Here is an 11060-nt window from a genome sequence, read left to right as displayed (position 1 = left end):
AGACAGCAGAGTATACGTAACCGGCCGTATTCAGGATCCAACGCTCCTAAAGGGAAGAGTGAGATTCCTTTTTAACGTGCCTGTTTGTATCACAAATAATCAAACTCATTACATATTATTTGTTTCATGAAATGCAAAACATCCAACTTGACTGTGTAAGTTTGTGTTTCTAAGTCTGCAGTGACTGCATTTGCCATCTCTCATCACAGATTACATGTAGTATGGTCATACTGTGTGTGTGTGTGTGTGTGCATCTGTCAATATTTATCGTACAATGCTTGTGTGTGTCCGATAGGATAGGGTTGTTTGTTAAGGGTTTACTGTATATCCCTCTCCAGAGGAACAGTAATTGTAGGTGTCTCACCGTGCTTTTAAGGTTTATTTCAGGCCTCTCCATAGCGATGGTGACGCAGCTGAGGAGAGTGAAGACCAGAACCATATAGTCGAACATCTTGTGAGAGATCAGGCGTTGACAACAGATGCGGAACCTGAACACACACACACACACACATACACACACACACACACACACTTAAAATAGCTACAGTTAGTTAAACATCTGAGGAAAACCAAGGGAATAAAAGAGACAGTGAAATGTCCCTGTAATAGTCCTTCAGTCATCTTTTGGCATACTGTATGCAACTTATGTATCAAAGTAACATTTTTGAGTGTTTTATATCAAAATCTCTCTTTCCCTTCCTGTAAAAAAGTAAAATATTTTGATGACTCATCTTGAACTCGTTGGTATAGATATAAATGTATCCAATCAGATGTCATGTTACATGGTTTCTGCAAGTTACATGTAAATGTAATTCTTTTTCATAACACATAGAATGCAATTTGTGTGTGTGTGTGTGTGTGTGTGTGTGGGGGGCTTACCTGTTCTGTGGAGAAAACACATAGAACGACCACTCTTCATGTTCTTTGCACCAGCTGACCGTTTTCTGGATCAAGTTCAAACATCTCTGCATGGGTTAAAAGTTACACATCAGCCGGCTCTCTTTTTCCGAAGCATGAAGAAAATACTTAAAAGAACCACCAGCAACATTACAGAGGGGTGGTATACCAGCAAAATGCTGCTCAGAATATAGGCAAAGAGACCAAAGTGGCTTTGATCATGTCACTTTCTGCTGCATTTTTGTGTGTAAAACCTTGTAAAATCTCTCACGTCCCAAACCAGACTTCTTAAACTATCACTATTAGGAACTTACATTGTCCCCATTGGTATCTGTAGGTGCAGAGTCTTCTCCTGGGGCAGCGTTAATCGCATTGAATATGCTGGGCCAACAAGCAGAGAGAGAGAGGCCTCGGTTGGGTCCTGAGGGGCCCTGTGTCAACATGAAATACAGCAAAGGTGGGTATGTTTGAGCAAGTACAGCACCTCAAGTGTCCAAACTGTAACTATTAGTAAACAAGTCGCTCACCACCAAGTACTATATCTCAGAGACCTCTCAATAGATTCTAAAACCACAGTTTGCACTCTTAGGAACTTACGTTTCTGTCATCGTTATCTGTCTGTGCAGGGTTTTCAGGGGTCAAGATTTCTGGAGTGGAACTGGTAGACTCACAGGAAGGGAGAGAAGAGTCTTGATCCATACCTGAGAAATGCTGCAACAACAGGAAATAGAGTTTGGCATAGGTGTAAGTGTTTGAGTGTGCCGTACTTAAAAGCCACGTTTGGTGTAAAACAGCTAGCTCTTGGAGAAAACTAAGACAGAGTTCCTTACCCTAGCCTGGAAACTCTGAACCACTATGCCCACAAGTATATTGAGAAGAACATGTTTTCCCAATATAATGACCACAACAAAGTAGATACAGCCCCATTCGGAGGTAGTTGCCATGGCGTTGTACATCACCAGATTCCAGTTCTCCTGAGTCAGAATCTGGATTGAGAGATTTATTAAAAGAGAGTAGTACAGACAGAGATTGAGGCACAAATTGTATGATGATGGAATGGAATAATAAAGTCAAAAACTAACCTGGAACACAGTGACCATGGCCCAGAGCAGGGTGTCAAAGTTTTTTCGCTCAACGATGACTTCTCCGTGCTGCGTCTCGTAGTAATATTTACCACCAAACCGGTGCATACCCATTACACTGCAGAGTACCAAGAACATGCATGCACAATCATTGAGATGCATCCTGTGGGTGATCATCATCATAATAGTAATAGAACAGCATCATTTGGAATTAGCTGTGACATTAGATGTCTACAGACAAGACACATGGGGAGGAAGGATTTGTGTGTGTACATGCCTGAAAATAAAGATGACAAACAGCAGTAGCATGCAGAGTGTGGATGCCTCTTTCATGGTCCTCTTCAGCACGAGCAGTTGTCTCTTCAGGTAAGGGAGGAAGTGAAGCAGCCTCACAAACCGCAGCAGACGAAATGCACGCAGGACTGACAACCGGCCGTCTGCTTTAGATATTATCTCCCACAAACTGAAAACCACAAACAACCATGTCTTTAATATAGTGTATGTTGAGGTTATAGGTTATATTGTGTTCACTATATTACTTAATCTAGTCTGAAACTAACACAAGTTACTAGTATCACAATACTGAGTCAGTGTTGTCCACTGACTCAGTATTAAGTGTTAAGTATTACGTGTTAAGTATAATAGAAACAATGAATTTTGCGTGATACCTGAACAGTTTTTGTGTGTCATGGTTCCAATGAGAGTCAAACCCCAAACAAGGAAATTGGGATATAATGTGGATTTTAATAATGGCATGTATTACAGGACAAAGCAATAAAGTCAGACTGCATGGGATCAAATTACCTGATGATAACAATGACAAAGTCAAAGATGTTGTTCCAGTCCCTAAAGTATGTCCACGTGAGAGCCAGCAGCTTTAAGACCAACTCCACAACAAATATAATGGTGAAGACAATGTTACTGATCTGTAACATATCTGTCAACTTCTTAGGCTGTAGGAAGAGAGGATGGAAAGAAATAAAGCGAGGAAGGGGTATAGATGGAGAGAATAAGCAAAAGAAAGTGGAAATGCAAAGGAAGGAAGGAAGGAAGGAAGGAAAGAAAAGTAAAGTAGTTACTATTCTAGTATTCCTTTTGGGGTTCTTAATGTTGGAAGATTAGGGCAGAATTTAAAAAGCATCTTTGTTAATCCCCAGCATAACAAAATACTATCATCAAACCACTGCTGTTAAGCTTTGAACCTTTTAATTGCTCAGTCTATTATTCACCTCACACACCTGAAATTAAATTCAGAGACGTAGACAAATAGTAAGCAGACAGAAACACTTTGCTCCTCACCTGGTCATGATGCTCTATGGCTATGGTGACAATATTGAGGAAAACAGCAAACATGATCAATTGGTCGAAGAGTTTACTGTTGACAGTCCTCTTAAGTTTTTGCATGAATGGTCTCCAGACCTGAAAGATCTGTCACAGAAAGGTAGTCAGTTAACATAGGCAATAATGCTGCTGCTGCTGCTGCTGGCGGTTCTGTAGAAAGTTGTTGACTAGTCTCACCAATGGGTCATCAATCCTGCTGCTGCCGCCATGAGGATGCACCTTGTTATGAAGTCTATCGGTAAAAGGACATGAATAACAATTGTCAATTGTCAGGTTAAATTAAGACATGTTTTGCTCTGGTAATGTCCATGCGTGTGACGTGTGTTTGCTTTTGAATCTGCATCTTTTAGGAATGGGCTCTCAACATTTTTGGTGTCCAATTGTGAGAAACACAAATTAACTAATGCAAACTCAACTGTTCCATGCTCAGAGCATGGAACCCCATAATATCAAAGAAGATTTAATCAGAGAACGTTTAACTTCAAACTCGGGGCATAGGTGAAATTCAATTTTTCTACCTAGAGGCTTCCAACTTTTGCCTGAACGAGTACTACATGTACTACAACATAAGAAAGCATTTATATCTACTTTCATCCTGAGCATGAGGGAATAATGCATCTGACATAATCTTCTACCGTTATACACACAGATATTACTGCAAACTACAAATCTGACCACAAACACAACAAAGTGTTGTAAGTGCTACTTTAAAAGACTTCCAGGTTGTATATAGATCTTATACAGTGATTGACCTGTTGAATTTACGGGAGATCCCCTGCAGCCATCCAGTTAACTTGCCACAGAGCCATGCGATAGCCACAGCAACGACACTCTGCTCTGCTGTTTCTTGTTTCATGTTGTCCGAGAACTGGGTGGCGATGACGACTGCACACACGTTCATCATGACAAAGGAGGCCATCTGGTGGGGAAGTAACAAGTTGCTATTTAGAGCAAGGGTTCGGAAACTGCTTTGAGATAATTGTACCATCGATTTAACCATTACTGCCCTCAATTTAATTTAGCTACTTAATTTAAGTGTTAACAATAAGTCTGTTTCAGGAGCAGCACAACACGCTTTTAAACAATTCTGTCTAAATGACAGCATTACAAGTGGCCCAACTCAAGTTGACAAGGGTGGTTATGTCTGTCTTTTATTTATTTTTCTACATCAGAGTATGTAAAACAATGTGTTACATAAACATCTAACTAAAATCTGTAGTTAACAGATGGCTTTTTCTCCAGTTTATTTTAAGAACTGCAGCGAGTCAGGCTTACAGTGAAAATTTGTGTTTCATTGATTGTAGGTTCATTGAATGCTACAGGGGTTCGGCGTGGGTCTATTTAAAAAAAGACCCACATTAGTGCGTGTAGCATTGGGACCGATATTGAGGACCAAATCAAAATGTAGTTTCAATGTATTTTGCTGCCTCTGTTGGATTTTTATAGTTGCTACTGAAATTATTAAACCAGAGTTACAGATCATTATGTAGCCCAGATTTACCAGTATGGAAGAATACCAAAACATAATTTTGAAGTTGTTTTTTGAGACATAGGAACACGGTCAAATACTATGGTTGTTAACTAAAACAAAGACAAGTGGCTACTCACAACAGTGACGAGTACAAAAAATAAAACACTCCACCAAGAATGAGCATCAATAATATAAAACATGATCTCCGCCCATCCTTCCAGTGTGACAACCTGGAGGTAGACAGAGAGTGACAAAAAATAAATGATTATTATGTGGCAACATTTTAATAAGCTCCTAGTTAAAAGTTTAGTTAAAATGTTTCTGAACATGTACAGTAAAAGCCCTTGTTACCTGGAATACGGTTATCCAGGCGTAGCCAATGTTGTCGAAGCTAATTGTTCCCATGTAAGGGTTGTGGTCCCCGGGCCAACAGACATTGTAGTACATGTTCCAGTTGACACAGGCGTTAGCACTGGCCCCAGCCACCGTAGAGACAAGCTCATCTACAGCTGAAGCATAGTGGTGAGCAGCCAATGAGCAGTTTTCCCCATTTATGTTGTAAGGTGGCACATCATGGCAGCGTTGCATCCCGCTCTTGCCATCAGGCGAACAGATAAATGGGAGTTTTTCACCATACTTGTTCATGTAATATGGATTTAAGGACACGTTGTACTTTCTGGATAGAAAAAAGAACAACAGTTTTTACACGCTAGAAATGAATACACTCGACATCATGACATAGCTACTAGATTTCACATGACAATTTTTTGTGCTATGTGTTGAAAAAAAGAAAATGTACATACAGTGGGTCATGTTATATTTGATACACATACAGTACTGTGCAAAAGTTTTAGGCAGGTATGAAAAAATGCTGTAAACTGACAGAAGATAAATCTAAATCAAATCTATATTTGGTATGACCACCCTTTGCCTTCAAGACAGCATCAATTCTTCTAAGTACACTTGCACACAGTTTTTGAAGGAACTCGGCTGGTAGGTTATTCCAAACATCTTGGAGAACTAACCACAGATCTTCTATGGATGTAGGCTTCCTCAAATCCTTCTGTCTCTTCATGTTATCCCAGACAGACTCGATGATGCTGAGATCAGAGCTCTGTGGGGGCCATGCCATCACTTCCAGGACTTCTTGTTCTTCTTTACGCTGAAGATAGTTCTCAATGACCTTGGCTGGATGTTTGGGGTCGTTGTCCTGCTGCAGAATACATTTGGGGCCAATCATACGCCTCCCTGATGGTACTGCATGATGGATAAGTATCTGCCTGTATTTCTCGGAATTGAGGACACCATTAATCCTGACCAAATCTCCAACTCCATTTGCAGAAATGCAGCCCCAAACTTGCAAGGAACCTCCACCATGCTTCACTGTTGCCTGCAGACACTCATTATTGTACCGCTCTCCAGCCCTTCGGCGAACAACCTGTCTTATGCTACAGCCAAATATTTTGACTCATCAGTCCAGAGCACCTGCAGCCATTTTTCTGCACCCCAGTTCCTATGTTGAAGATGTTCCTATGAAGACCACTTCTGGCCAGACTTCTCCGGACAGTAGATGGGTGTACCTGGGTCCCACTGGTTTCTGCCAGTTCTGAGCTGATGGCACTGCTGGACATCTTCCGATTTCAAAGGGAAATAAGCTTGATGTGTTTTTCATCTGCTGCACTAACGTTTCCTTGGCCGACCACTGTGTCTACGATCCTCAACGTTCCCTGACTTTTTGCAAGTGTACCTATAAGAATTGATCCTGGTTTGAAGGCTAAGGGTAGTAACACCAAATATTGATGTGATTTAGATGTTTTTTATGGTCGCTCACTTTGCATTTTGTAAATTGATAAAAATAAACAATCATTATTTATATTTATGAAAGCATTCTTAGTTTACAGCATTTTTTCCACACTTGCCTAAGACTTGTGCACAATACTGTATATGCCAGTGATGGAGTACTTGAGTCCAAGACTCGGACTCAAGTCGCTATTCTCTGGACATGTGACTCAACTTGAACTCCAGCACTAATGACTTGGACTTTATAAAAGGATTTTATAAAATCGGACTCAAATTCATGAAATAGGACTCGGAAGTTGGATGATGTTTCCGACTACTTTTATGTTTAAATTATGTGTAACAGGTAATGGTGTCTCGACTCGGTCTTGGACAACACTGGGGACTCGAGACTTGACTCAGACTCAACAGTTGGTGACTCAAATACAACACTGATATATGCATATACATATATATGATACATATACAACAGAGTAAATAATTGAGAAATTTGAAGACATACCAAAATCTGATATCAGTGAGATATCAGACAATAATTATTATTTGATGTTAGTTAGTGCCTTGCTAAGCCTTTTAATACATTAAAAAAGGAAACACATTATTATCAATATCATGATATTGCTTTAACTCTATTTCTACATTTACTATATATATTGTCTGTTGGTCAGCAAAAACAAGCTCTCTGAAAAATTTACCTCTGGTCCTGGGATATTAGCTTGGGATTATTCTTTTTTACAATTTCTTGACAATTGATAGACCAAACTATAATCAATAAATCAAGAAAATAATTGGCAGATTATTTGACAATTGGTTATTGTTAGTGCAGCTCAGAGAGAAGAGATAAAATGCAAATACTGCAAAAGCAGAACAAGCATTTTCCTTACGTGGGAATGTCCTCTCTCAGGAAGCAGCGGTTGCGCAGCTGCCCCGCCCACAGCTGGACTCCCACAACGGCAAAGATTTGTATGACGAAGATGTAAACGACCAGAACATTTGCCAGCATGGGCACGATGCCTAAGAGTACTGTCACCACATCCAGCATACCTACACAGATGTACACAAAAAGATGCCATCAGAAGTTATTTTGACTGAAACTTTGTAACAAACAAACAAACACACACACACACACACACACACACACATGACTTGTTCACTTGTGTAAAGTAAACATACATGACAGATAGTTGACCATGTTTCAAACTCTGTTGACATGGTAAACTTGGATCATACAGGTACACTTACATACACATACTGGTTATACTGGCCAGCATAACGTACAGATTAATAATACTTTTATCCTCTGGGACTTGAACTCACATCTTATGTGGCTAGTTGTGTCTGTCTGTTCAACATCAATCTATCTTTAGCCATCTCATTGAAATATATGCTTATTAGAGGATGGATTCGGACAGATATTTAGAAATGATGTTCGGGTTCGGGTTGGGCTCGGTCACATCAGCGCGATAACTCATTCATTGAGTTGGCCCAGCAGCTTTTTAAAGGGGTGATAGAATGCAAAACCGATTTTGCCTTGTCATAGTTGAATAACGACAGTTCGTGGTTAAATAGGACATACATGTCAAAATCCCATTGATACCCCTATCCTCTGCAAATCTCACATTTTGAAACTGCCGCTGAAAACGGGCGAATCTGAACAAAGCTAAAAGTTGACGTAAGCATCTCAACTCCTAGTCTTTGTCACGCCCCAACATTTGCATAGGCTACACCACTGACCTGAGGTCAGCTTAGTCTTCTGAATCTAGCTAGGTCACGCAGATCTCCAGAGGTCTGCTATTTAATTAATTATTAATTACAAATATGGGCCATTTTATGAAAATTGATGGCTAATTGCAAATTTTGTCCGACTGTGTGTCGCAGTTCAGCAGGAGCTCAGCGGGCTTCGTGAAAGCGGCCGGTGCTGCCTCGCCACCCGGCGTGTCCTACTTCATAGACTCGCTGTGAGCTAGCTGGATCTCCGTCACGAAGGGAAGCCAGCGGCGCTCCATACCCGCGCAAAGTCACCGTTTCTGGGTTACTGGACTACAAAATGCCGAGGCCCTGATGGAGCTCCAGGGCCTGCAGCTAGCCGCGATCTTTACCCATAGGATTGAAGGGACAGTAGCAGCTAACGAAATCCATAATGTTCACAAAAATGCATTCAATTGAAATCGGACACCATTGTTAGCTTTATAAGACCTTTGGGTATATGTTATATAAGTGGCGTGACGAAATTCAAACTAAATATACTCTAGTTATGCCGGCAGCTGGCAGCCAGCCAGCTCCGCGGAGCCCCGAGCCCCAGTAGTCCAGAAAAGTAGTAGTCCTAAAGTCTGACACATCTTACCAAATTTGCAATTAGCCATCAATTTAATTTAATTTAATATTAATTTAATTTAATTTAATATTCGAATTTCGAACCTGTTATGGGCATTATTTTTTTGTTAATGTGTTTGCTTGTAAACCTTGTTTTCAATTCAGATTCCGAGGCTTTTTCACGCATTTCAAAATGTAAACACGTCGCGGCGACGCACGTTGCTCGGCCGCGGCTTGGGAGCGCATTTCCCCCGACTCATTTCCTGGTTCTCCTTCTCCATAAACAACGTAAAATCAAGGAGAGGGTTAACTTCTCCTGCTACAGATTTCCCACCGTGGTCAGAAAGAACAGAGGAGACACTTTGTTTCTCTCACTAAGACTATAGAGTCGCTACTCACCGTCACTCTCTCACAACACACACTCCACACACGCGGCTCGGGCATTCGAATATATTCGAATATTAATATTCATAAACAAACGAACTTCGAATATGATTTTTGGGCAAAAGTCAAAGCCCTAATCTAAATATTCATGAGCATACCATATTTGGAAGAAAAGCTCTTGTTCTAAATAGAGCCATATTCACAGGGTAGTTAAGGGCCTAATATAATAAAATAGCATTCGGGCAATTTTACATACCCTATTAGGAGACCTTAAGGAACAGTGTGAAATACCCTATATAATCATTCTATCACCCCTTTAACGTCGGTGCTACATATGGTTCAGTGGCAGCGAAAGACGTCCTGCCTGACCCCACCCACCACTGTGTCAAAACGGTGCCGTGAGCTGGCAACAGAGAAACGCACAAAGCTGGTTGAGCAGCTAAATTACATTCTGGCTGAGGTGAATTTGATCGGAATGACAACGGATATCTGGATGGAGGACTACCATGTGCTCATCTGTTGAAAGATTCACAGTGAAAGCTTTCACTCATATAATTATCAATATTAAAATGACTACATATTGCACTTACTGTAGGTAGTACGTTTGGAAACACTGAAAAATATTTTGAGGACCAATGCAAAATCTTGAAATGTCGACTTACTTGGTACTCTGCTGATGAGTCGCAACGGAGAGAGCACTTGACAGAACTGAAAGTGGATGCCACAGTTTTCCAAGATAAAATCCAACATCCTGAAGGGACAGTTGCAGACAGAAACAGGGACAACAGTTTTATTTTGTGTTATTTCATTTACAAAAATCGAAATGTACAGCATTATAATGCTAAATATGAAAACTGTTCATAAACAAGCCATGAGATGCTGACGGTTAAAAAACTTTTTTTTTATGGAATTCCTTCTCTAAAATATAAGCAAAAGTCAGGCCAGTCTGACCAAAGCTGTCCAAACGTTTTGGGTTTTTTTTTGGTTTTAAACTAAGAGCCTTGCTGTATTTGTGAGTGAATTATTATGTATGTTGTCTTTAAACACAGGAGAAACTGAGACATTAAATATGATGTCTCCCTAAGGTGACTGCTGTTGTTTATCAGCAGATGGAAGAAAAAACAGAAAGGCATTGTGGAATACTAACTCTCCACAGTTGATGATGAAGTCCAGCTTGTACCAGTTGTTGCTAAAGTAACTCCCTTTATAGCCAAAGACTCCCAGGACCATCATCTTGATGAGCATTTCCACAATAAAGTAGACAAAGATCAAGGCATCCACTATCTGGCCATACACAATAAAAGAAAAACATACAGTTAAACAGAGTAGAAACAACAATGCTAATTCTAACATACAAAAGTACTATTGTGTTTACTCATCAATACAGAGGGACATTTTCAATTGATTGTATATACAAGAGGTATTTTATATACAATCGGTTATCATTCGCCTTTTATGTTATGTAATTTAGGTGATCTCAAATATGGTGTGATATGGCCACTTTCTCTGTCCAACATTTGGTCCAGTTGACCTGTTTCAAGAGCAGAAAAGTGACTCAACCAGGCCAGAACTGAAGGACTGGAGTGAAACCTATTGAACTTGAACCTTAGTCTTTCGGTTAAAAATATAATCTGTTTAAAAATTAGACAACCATTTTCCACACAAAAATATACCATGTATTCACTGAAAGATTCACAGCACAGATATCTAGCCACACTAATAATATAATTGAGGTCATCAGTATTAACCAATGTTGTTTGTATGTTTTCATTGAG

The 11060-nt window shown here is 40.1% G+C and overlaps 1 pseudogene; it reads right to left on the bottom strand.

Annotated features, from left to right (window-relative positions):
- Window positions 1-10686, bottom strand: part of LOC116064824 — a 23576-nt pseudogene extending 12890 nt beyond the window's left edge.
- Between the last annotated feature and the right edge of the window lie 374 nt (window positions 10687-11060).

Source organism: Sander lucioperca, chromosome 13, assembly GCF_008315115.2.
Source record: "Sander lucioperca isolate FBNREF2018 chromosome 13, SLUC_FBN_1.2, whole genome shotgun sequence".
NCBI classification, from domain to species: domain Eukaryota; kingdom Metazoa; phylum Chordata; class Actinopteri; order Perciformes; family Percidae; genus Sander; species Sander lucioperca.
Note: the sequence above shows the minus strand (reverse complement) of the source record. Positions and strands in the feature narration are given on the sequence as shown.